The sequence below is a fragment of the Barbus barbus genome, assembly GCF_936440315.1.
Source record: "Barbus barbus genome assembly, chromosome: 9".
Taxonomy (NCBI): Eukaryota; Metazoa; Chordata; class Actinopteri; order Cypriniformes; family Cyprinidae; genus Barbus; species Barbus barbus.
Genome location: NC_136737.1, coordinates 12,541,043 through 12,551,929, shown reverse-complemented (window position 1 = coordinate 12,551,929; position 10,887 = coordinate 12,541,043).

Sequence of the window (10,887 nt, the reverse complement as noted above, 5' to 3'; positions counted from 1 at the left end):
TGTTGGAAAGTCTATGTTGGAAAGTCTATGTGTTGATGTATTTTTGGGAACACACTCTTTAAGTCTGCGTGGTTGAAATACCCAGCCAAGATGAGAAAAGCATCTGGATGGGCTGTCTGCTGCTCACTGGTGTGCTGGTACAGATCATTTAGTGCCTCACTCCTGTTGTTGTTGTTGGAGCTGGGAGGGATGTATACAGCAACGAGCAGTATAGCTGTATATTCTCTCGGTAGATAGAACGGCCGGCACTTAATAATCATAAACTCCACCAAGGGTGAGCAGTGTTTGCAGACCACAACAGCGTCGCGGCACCATGCATCATTGATGTAAACACAAAGCCCGCCGCCGCGGATCTTACCTCCCCCGACGAGAGCTCTGTCAGCTCGATAGCATGTTAGCTGGTTGAGCTGTATGGCGCAGTCCGGTACGCTGTTGTTAAGCCATGTTTCCGTAAACACAAAAACACAACAGTCTCTTGCAGTCCTCTGAGTAGAGCGAAGTAGTCGGATGTAGTCCAGTTTATAGTCCAAAGAGCATACGTTCGCCAGTACGATGGTGGGGATAGCTGGCTTGTGTGGGTTGGCCGCTAGCCTAGCTCGGATACCTCCGTGCTTACCCCTCTTCTGCTTCCCCTCACGCCGCTTGTAGCGCCTCCACTGTGGGCGAGGTGCAGTAGTGGGGGTCGGTGATGGAGTAGGCTTTCGGAGCAGTCCGAGGTCCCGCAGCTCTTCAGTGTGTGCTGAGTTTAACTCTAAAAATGTGATTCTGCCGACATCGAGCAGAAACTCACGACTGTATGCGCGCTTAAAGGCAGGTAGACGAGACGAAGATGTACAAAAACATTGCGAATTACAAGACAAAAAACACGAAAACACCGTTCTGTCGGGAGAGAGAGAAGCCGCTGCGTCTGTGCGCGCCGCCATTTTGTAATTTTGGCGCACACCCCACACCACACACACATAAACTAACTGGACAAAACATTTGAAAGAGGATGCCCACTTCTTAACCCCATGATCACTCAACCCAGCAACTAGTGTCCACAGGGGCGTAGCCATCATTTCAAAAGTGGGGGGGACGGAATGTCTAGTGTTATACCTGTTGTTTTTTTTTCAGTTAACCCTTGTCTAATTGACAGGTTTTATTTTTAATCATACCTTTTTGCTTAATATGCTTTATGATTATATTATATATGATTATAAAACAGAAGGAAAGAAAGAGAGGAAAAAGAAAGAAATACAACAGCTTGTCACTGGGACAGTACCCTTAAAAGGACATCTTTGTACCTTATTTACCCCAAAAAGTTTCATAGTTGTACATTAGATTCAAGATTTTTATTCGTCACATACACCATTATACAGAGTATAACCAGCAGTGAAATATAAGTCAAACGGTACAAAAGTCATTACGGTACATATTGGTATTCTAAGGTACTAATGTGCACCTTTTTGAGTATAAGTTACAAAGATGTCCTTATAAGGGTACTATTGTTTACATATTTCAGATTGTATTTTGTGAGTGTTGTATGTAGAGTACATGGCACACAGTAATGGATACTTGCACATTCACATGCTCCTTTATTCTGTTCTGTTCTATTATACATTAGTCTGATTAGTCTATGTTAAAATAAATATCTTATCATAGACAATGCTGTAAATCTTTAATCTTTACCTCTGAAGCCTCACTGAAACTCTCTGCCTCATTCACTTTCAACTCTGAATTCACTTCTGCGTCTGTCTACAGCAAATAAAGTAGTGTTTGAAACATGTACATACAGGGAATAGTGACATACAGAAGAAAATAACTAATTAAGTACACTGCTGGACAATAACCAATCATTTTTATCCTAAATGTTTTTTTAACACTTTAGAATGATAAACACATTCACTATTAACTATGACTTTTGCCTCGATAAACTCTTCATTTACTGCTTATTAATAGCTTGTAAGGTAGTCCTTGTAGTTGTTAAGTTTAGGATTATGGGATGCAGAAAATGATCATGAAGAATACCGAATTAATATGTGCTTAAGTGCTAATAAACAACCAATATGCTAGCTAATAATTGCATACTGTAGTTAAAAATGATAGCTGAGAAGTTGTTCATCATACTAATGTTATTTTTTATTTTTCTATATTTGACTAATTATGTGTTTTCTATGATTGGTCCATATATAATCCTACAAACGCTTGTGTATTAATAGATTTTATACAATGTAAAAACAGTCAGGTGTTAAAAGCCACTCTATCAATAGCCGTTCTATTCGCCGCGGGAGTTCTGCTCGTTCATTCTCGTGAGTGTTTACATTCCACCGCAAGCGCACGTGAGCACAGCTCTACAGAAACTCGCTGATCTGATCACAGAGAGTGAACAACAACACCCGGACTCTGTTTTAATCATTCTCGGGGACTTTAATAAAGCAAATCTCTCCCGTGAACTGCCAAAATACAGACAGCATGTTACATGTCCCACCAGAGACAGTAATATATTGGATCACTGTTACACAACAATAAAGGACGCATATCACTCGGTTCCACGAGCAGCTTTAGGACTCTCTGATCACTGTTTGGTTCATCTTATTCCATCCTACAGGCAGAAACTTAAGTCTGCGAAGCCTGTATTAAGATCTGTTAAAAGATGGACTAACGAAACAGAGCGGGATTTACAAGCCTGTTCGACCTGACTGATTGGACTGTTTTTGAAGATGCGGCAAATGACCTGGACGAGCTCACAGAGACTGTAACATCTTATATCAGTTTCTGTGAGGACATGTGCATTCCTACCAGGACTCATCTATTCTACAACAATGACAAACCATGGTTCACTGCCAAACTCAGACAGCTCCGTCAGGCCAAAGAAGATGCTCACAGAAAGGGGGATAAAGTCTTGTACAAACAGGCCAAATACACACTGGAAAAGGAGATCAGAGTGGCAAAGAGGAATTATTCTGACAAGCTCAGGAACAAATTCTCTTCCAGCGATCCGGCTTCAGTGTGGCTAGGATTAAAGGACATCACCAGCTACAAAACACCACCCCCCAGCACTCTGGAGAATCAACACCTGGCAGACGACTTAAACGAGTTCTTTTGTCGTTTTGAACGATCACCCCACACCCGCCCAGAACACCCCTCCACACAACCATTCACACCTCCAGCAACCCCTCTCTCCCCCACACCTACAATTCAAATCAGCGAAGACGATGTGTGCCAGGTCTTCAGGAAGAACAAAAGAAGGAAAGCACCTGGTCCAGATGGTGTGTCACCAGCCTGCCTAAAAATCTGTGCTGAGCAGCTGGCCCCCATCTTCACACAGACCTTCAATAGATCACTGGAGCTGTGTGAAGTCCCCTCATGCTTCAAACGCTCCACCATCATCCCCGTCCCAAAGAAACACAAAATTACTGGACTTAATGAATACAGACCTGTGGCACTAACGTCTGTAGCCATGAAATCATTCGAAAGACTGGTTCTGGCTCATCTGAAGGACATCACTGGACCCTTACTGGACCCCCTGCAGTTTGCCTACAGAGCAAACAGGTCTGTGGATGATGCAGTCAACATGGGACTGCACTTCATCCTGCAGCATCTGGACAGACCAGGGACTTATGTGAGGATCCTGTTTGTGGACTTCAGCTCTGCTTTTAACACCATTATCCCGGAAACCCTTCAAAATAAACTAACTCAGCTCTCCGTCCCCACCTCCGTCTGCCAGTGGATCAACAGCTTCCTGACAGACAGACAGCAGTTAGTAAAGCTTGGCAAATTCACATCCAGCACTCGAACCATCAGCACTGGAGCTCCTCAGGGCTGCGTACTCTCCCCACTGCTCTTCTCCCTCTACACCAACGACTGCACATCTAAAGACCCCTCTGACAAGCTCCTGAAGTTCGCAGACGACACCACACTGATCGGCCTCATCCAGGACGGTGACGAGTCTGCTTACAGACAGGAGGTTAAGGAGCTGGCTGTCTGGTGCAGTCTCAACAACCTGGAGCTTAACACGCTCAAAACGGTGGAGATGATCGTGGACTTCAGGAGAAACCCCCCTGCTCTCCCCCCACTCACCATCATGAACAGCACCGTGACTGCAGTGGAGTCATTCAGATTCCTGGGCACCACCATCTCTCAGGACCTGAAGTGGGATATTCACATTGACTCCATTGTCAGGAAGGCCCAGCAGAGGTTGTACTTTCTTCGCCAGCTGAGGAAGTTCAACCTGCCACAGGACTTACTGAAACAGTTCTACTCTGCCATCATTGAATCCATCCTCTGCACCTCAATAACTGTCTGGTTCAGCTCAGCTACCAAATCTGACCTCAGAAGACTACGGAGGGTAGTCCGGACTGCTGAGCGAATCATTGGTACAACCCTCCCCACTCTCCAAGAACGGTACTTATCCAGAGTGAGCAAAAAGGCTGGTAAAATCACTCTGGACCCCTCACATCCAGCACACAACCTCTTTGAACTTTTACCATCTGGTCGACGCTACAGAGCTCTGAGCACCAGAACGACCAGACACAGGAACAGTTTCTTCCCTCAGTCAATACATCTCATGAACACTCAATAAATAAACGTAGAACACACAACTAATACATTATCCATTCACCACACTCACTTATTTTATTTTCTCATTTCTAATTTGCACATACTTGACCTGTACATACATAGTCGCCTATATTATATATTATATATTGTGTATTTTTTTTTTTTTTTTTTGCTGCTTTGTACATTGGTCATTGGCTATTTCCTGTTATTTTGTTTCATTACCTGTGTCCTGTCCTGTTACTGTCCTTCTGTTGCACTGTGGAGCTTCTGTCACTACAACAAATTCCTTGTATGTGTAAACATACTTGGCCAATAAAGCTCATTCATTCTGATTCTGATCAGTTGTTCTCACCTGTGAAGTGTGTTTTTCTTGCGTGTCGTCCTGATTCTTCTAACAAACCTAGGCTGACTGTTTCTTTTTCATTCTTGACAACACATAAAAACGTCAAATTAGTGTAATAATGACAGAGCACCCCTAAATGAAGATCGATCCTGTATCAGATCAGTGCTTGCACACTTGATTGAAATACATCATGTAGAATTGAACATTAGAGTTAAACATGTCACAATGCTGCAAACGCTGTAAAATCTCAGTTCAACATTATCTTTATTCTTATTTGAAGGGTTCTGATAACATACATACGTGTTAAAATAAAAGACGTTACAAAAGACTTACGGAAAAATACACTGAAAATAAATGTGCATGTTTGTCCAGGCAGCTTTTTTCCCCTCCATATAATGAACATCAAAACTGGCTAATTATTCAACAAGAGCAATAGGCAGAGTCACTCAACATTGTGCAACACTATTCGGATCCAACTTACGCTGCTTGACTTCTTCGTAAAAAAGGAGTAAAGAGTTTTTTGTCGCTTTGAACTCATCTCGACCTCTAATGAATGATGGATACAGCGCGGGACCGCGGGCGTGAGCCTGGGCATGTCGTGACGTGAAAAAATGAGTGACTGATTGCCATGGAAACGTAAACGTCATGTATAAATTATCTTGTCTTTTTGATTTTGAAATCAATACAAATTTATATAATTTATATACACTGCTCCATTAGAACCTCAACATGTCGAGAACACAACTGTCCAATGAAAAAGTGCGGGGGACGACTTTACTTTTTATAAAAAGTGGGGGGGACACGTCCCCCGCGTCCCCCGCGTAATCTACGCCCCTGAGTGTCCATAACGGATGAATGATGCAATTCATCTTATAATCTTGAAGCTGTATGAAGGCAATATTAATGTATGTCTGTGGGGATTGTTTGTACTGTATGTTGTCATATCATTAAAGTAAACAAGGCTGCTATGGCACAAGAGACAATATCACATTCTGTGTATTGATATTTGTTTGTTCCTTCTCCCCAAAAGTGTCTTAATTATGTTAATAATGTGATTTTAACATCAGCCTAAATATAGGCTACTGTGTGTTCAGTGAAGGGGTCTTGATAAGTCAGTCTCTCCACACCTTACTTTCATGAGCTCTGAAATTCACCAACAAGTAGCACACTATCAGGAATCTGTTGCAGATTTGGCACATTTTTCAGAAGAAACCTTTAGAGTCTAGAAACACATTGCAGCTAAAGACACAAGTCTCACCGTGTATTTCAAATCTAATAATGATGGAATTATTTTAAGATGATGCTGTGCAATTATTATTATTTTTTTTTAAAGATGAGACTTCCTTTTTGGGCAAACCAAAGAAAATGTGAGGTATGATTTGAAACATCCAGTATTTTTCTCCTAACAGGTGCTGCAAGGGCAGAATTTCCAAATGCAACGTTTGCCTACAGAACAAATGTAATAATGGGGAATTTGCAAATAAAACAATTTAATTTATTGAATACTGAATTAAAACTTCAGTAATTTTTTTTTTTTATCTTTTTTTGATCTGTAATGATTAAATGTACAATATAATACACTGTATTTGAGTTCTACTTGTTGAGTATAAAAATAGTATAGATAAAAAGAAATGTTTTGAGTTGCAAATAATTATAATTCATAATGATGCAGTACTTTGTATAATTATGACCTTTACAATTTCAATTATTTAACCACACTTCATATAGTGCTCTTCACAATTTGCATGGCTGCAAAGCAGCTTTACATACATATTGAAAGGAGTTACAAAAGTAAAGATATGTAAACAGCATATAGTTAGTTTGAAATGGTGAAAGAAATTCACGTACTTCATCAGAAGGTTTATTACTTTAGTATATTCCCAATACACTCCAATGCACCTGTACCAACACACTTTTTTCCATTAATAGTTCTTTAAACTATTAATGGAATTTACGAGTTTAAAACGGACTTACGGACAACGAAAACGTTGCACTTTGAATGTGGACTGCAGCCCTTTGGGCTGTCCAAATATTGACTTGTAAACAAATTACATTTATCCTGACCATCCCTCAAAACTACACAAACTCAGAGACGTTAACTGCATGAAAAGTAACATTGAAATTAAAATAATTATTAACATATTAAAACGTATTACTGTAAAATAATTTCAGTTCATGCGTCACAAATCCACGTAGTCCTACTACAAGACCATCAAACCGCCTAATCATTGGGTTTGACATCAGAATCAGTTGTGCAGTGCGTTGAGAGTTAAAGCACGCAGAGCCAATTTTATTCCTTCCGCATACACTGAAAACATAAGCAGTTCTGCACGTTGAAAACATAAGCAGTTTTGCAGATGATATTTAATGTTGTTTCCACTGACTTTATGTCTTTAACAACTTCAAGTTCCACTACGCTGCCCCACCACGGGTACGTTGGTGGCCCCGTAGTTTCCGCTGGCACAGTCTCTCGGAGCCTGGCTAACGCTCCCCAGTCTGTCCTGGTGGCTCCTGCAGACCATCAGACTCGGCTACACAATTCAGTTTGCCTGCTGTCCCCTCAAGTACAGGGGTATCCGGTTCACTTCTGTCAATGCTGTCGAAGACCCTGTCTAGCTGGCGGAAATCGCAGTCCTGCTGGCGAAGGATGCGATAGAGCTGGTTCCTCCAACCGATATGAGGTCGGGGTTTTACAGCCCTTACTTCATTGTGCCCAAGTAAAGCGGTGGGTTACAACCAATCTTGGATCTGCGAGTTTTGAACAGTGCGGTTCACAAGCTGCCGTTCATGTTGACGCAGAAATGCATTTTCGAGTGCATCCGTCCCCAAGACTGGTGTGCAGCGATAGACCTGAAGGATGCGTACTTTCATGTCGCGATGCTCCTGCTCCTTTCCCATTCCTGCGATTCGCGTTCGAGGGTCAGGCATATCAGTACAGGGTCCTGCCCTTCGGGCTGTCTCTGTTGTCTCGCGTCTTCACCAAAGTCGCGGAGGCAGCCCTTGGGGGGGGGGGGATGCGCATCCTCAATTATTTCGACAACTGGCTTATACTCACTCCTCACCTAGGAACATGCTCAGTCAATGTTGAACTGCCACCACAGGCTGCGTGCTCACTCCACTAAGGGTGTTGCATCGTCCTAGGCACTGGCTCCTGGTGCCTCGCTAGCAGATATCTGTAGAGCTGCAGGCTGGGTGACTCCTAACATGTTCGCTAGGTTCTATAGCCTGCGTGTCGAACCGGTTTCCTCCTGTGTTCTCACCTCAAACGGGCAGTGGCACCGAGAGGGCCGGCTCAGAGTCAGCTTGCGGCGTCGTTAAATTCTCCAGGGAGTTCTCTGACCGGGCAAACCCTGTTGAGTCCTCCAGCACTCCGGCGGCCAGACGTGGCGGAGCATCCAGCCCCTTCAAAATGAGTTCTTGAAATCTGGTGTCAGGCTAGTGCCCATATGAGTGACCCTGTTGGGATCCCATATGTTATTTCCATGATACACTTACTAGGGTCATGTTTCCCTGGCAGACCATGTTCTGTCGTCTTTAAATGATACAGCCTGAGCCATCTCAGAGACTTCCCTGTGCAATAGGGCCCTATGAGGTTACTTCACATGAGTAAATGTCACTTAACTCCCTTTGGGAGGAGGTGACTCTGCTGTGTGCCTCTTCCAGGTGGAAGGGCACCCTTTCCCAGTGTTATCCAAGTCCTACTGTTTGGGTTGCTCGAGGAACAGCAGTAGTCGACTTTCTCTGTGTAGAGCCCGGTTCTATCATCTGCCTTATAGGAAGGACCAGGAGGCCTACACAGGGCACTGGAGGGGGTTTTGGAGGGATCCCAATTCGTCAGTCACCAACGTGACTCAAAGTGGCACCTTTTACTGCCCGAAACCGTGTCGGTGGGCCCTCCTCCATCACCACCCTTGATGGTGGTGTGACTAAGGGTTACACGCGCATCCCCCCTGTGGAGTGGGCCATTGCTATGCAACTGTGCCCTAACTCCACCTGGCGGGGGAAGCCGTCTCTCCCTTCCCGGGCCTGTAAGCACTCGTCGGACCTTACCGGCAGGGCTTACCAGGCCTGTGGGGAAGCAGCTTCCACCTTACACGTTACGGCGTTGTTGCAGGTCCATCAGGCCAAGGCACTGATGGGCCTGCACGAGGGTGATTATGATCCGCAAGTTCTTCAGAAACTTCGTGCCGCGACGGACCTCACGCTTCGGGCGACGAAGGTTACGGCGCGGTCAGTGGGTCATGCGATGTCCACTTTGGTGGTCCAGGAACACCATCTCTGGCTGTGTCTGGCTGACATGAGGGATACCAACAAAGTCAGGTTCCTTAATTCCTCCGTGTCCCAGACCGGCCTCTTTGGCGAGGCGGTTGAAAACTTCGCCCAGCAGTTCTCGGCTGTACAGAAACAGTCTGAGGCGATCAGTCACATCCTCCCTTGGCGGTCCGCTGTTGCATCCATTCCGCCACCAGCAGCACCTCAGCCTGCTTGTCGCCAAGGGCCCCGCCCCCGCCCCCGCGCCGCAGCAGCAGCCTCCACCCAAGTAGCGCCATGGAGCCAGTCGTAAGCGGGGTCCCCAGCTCATCCAGGCCCCCGCTAAGAGGGGCGGCAAAGCCAAGAGCAAATGGCCCTAGGACGGGCGACCCGGATGATTGGGACTGCTCTTCAGGAGATGGTGACTGCACCACTCCTTCCCCCGAAGGAGGGACTGGTCAAGCATATCAGTACAAGGTCCTGCCCTTCGGGCTAGCCCTGTCTCCCCAAAAGTCTTCACGAAAGTCGTGGAGGGAGCCCTTGTTCCCATGAGAGAACAGGGCATTCGCATCCTCAACTCGACGACTGGCTCATTCTTTCTACGTCTCAGGAGCAGTTATGAGAACACAGGGATTTGTTGCTCAGTCATTTGGGCTCAGTCGGTGTTGAACTGCCTGAATACATTCAGGGGCAGGACAGCGGTCCCACTGAACCTATTCAGAGGCTCCTGGGGTATATGACAGCCGCAGTAATCCCGCTCGGTTTGCTTCATATGAGACCACTTCAGCACTGGCTTCACGGCCGAGTCCCGAGATGGGCGTGGCAACACGGCACGTACCGAGTGGCAATCACTCCGGAATGCCACCAAGCCTTCAGCCCGTGGTCAGACCACTTGTGCCTTCAGTCAGGAGTGCCCCTAGAGCAGGAGTCTCGGCATGCTGTGGTCTTCACGGATGCCTCTGCCACCGGCTGGGGTGCCACGTACAATGGGCATGCAGTGTCAGGGGTGTGGATGGGCCCCCAACTGCACTGGCACGTCAACTGCCTCAATTTGCTAGCAGTACGCCTTGCCCTGAGCCACCTGAGAGGACCATTATGGAGAGCAGCCTTTAGCAGACTTAAAGATTCTGTATATGAAGACTTTGTTGCTGGTTGCATTGGTCTCCATCAAGAGGATAGGGGACCTGCAGGCATTTTCGGTTGACAAATCATGTCTAGAGTTCGGGCCGGGTGACGGCCAAGTGGGACTGAGACCCCGGCCTGGCTATGTGCCCAAGGTTCCTACCACTCCCTTCAGGGACCAGGTAGTGATCCTGCAAGCGCTGCCGCCGGAGGAGGCAGACCCAGCCCTGGCTTTGCTCTGTCCAGTTCGTGCCTTGCGACTGTACATAGACAGAACTCAAAGCCTCAGGACCTCAGACCAGCTCTTGTCTGTTACAGAGGCCAGCAGAAGGGAAAGGCTGTCTCCAAGCAGAGGATGGCCCACTGGATAGTGGATGCCATCGCCTTGGCTTACCAAGCACAAAGCGTGCCCTGCCTGCTCAGGTTGCATGCCCACTCTACGAGAGGCGTGACATCCTCCTGGGCACTGGCTCGTGGCGCCTCACTGACAGATATTTGTAGAGCTGTGGGCTGGGCGACACCTAACACGTTCACTAGATTCTATAGCCTTCGTGTCGAGCTGGTCTCCTCCCGTGTTCTCACCTCAGGTCAGAGGCACAGAGAGGTCCCGGCTTAGTGTCGGCTTGCTGCGT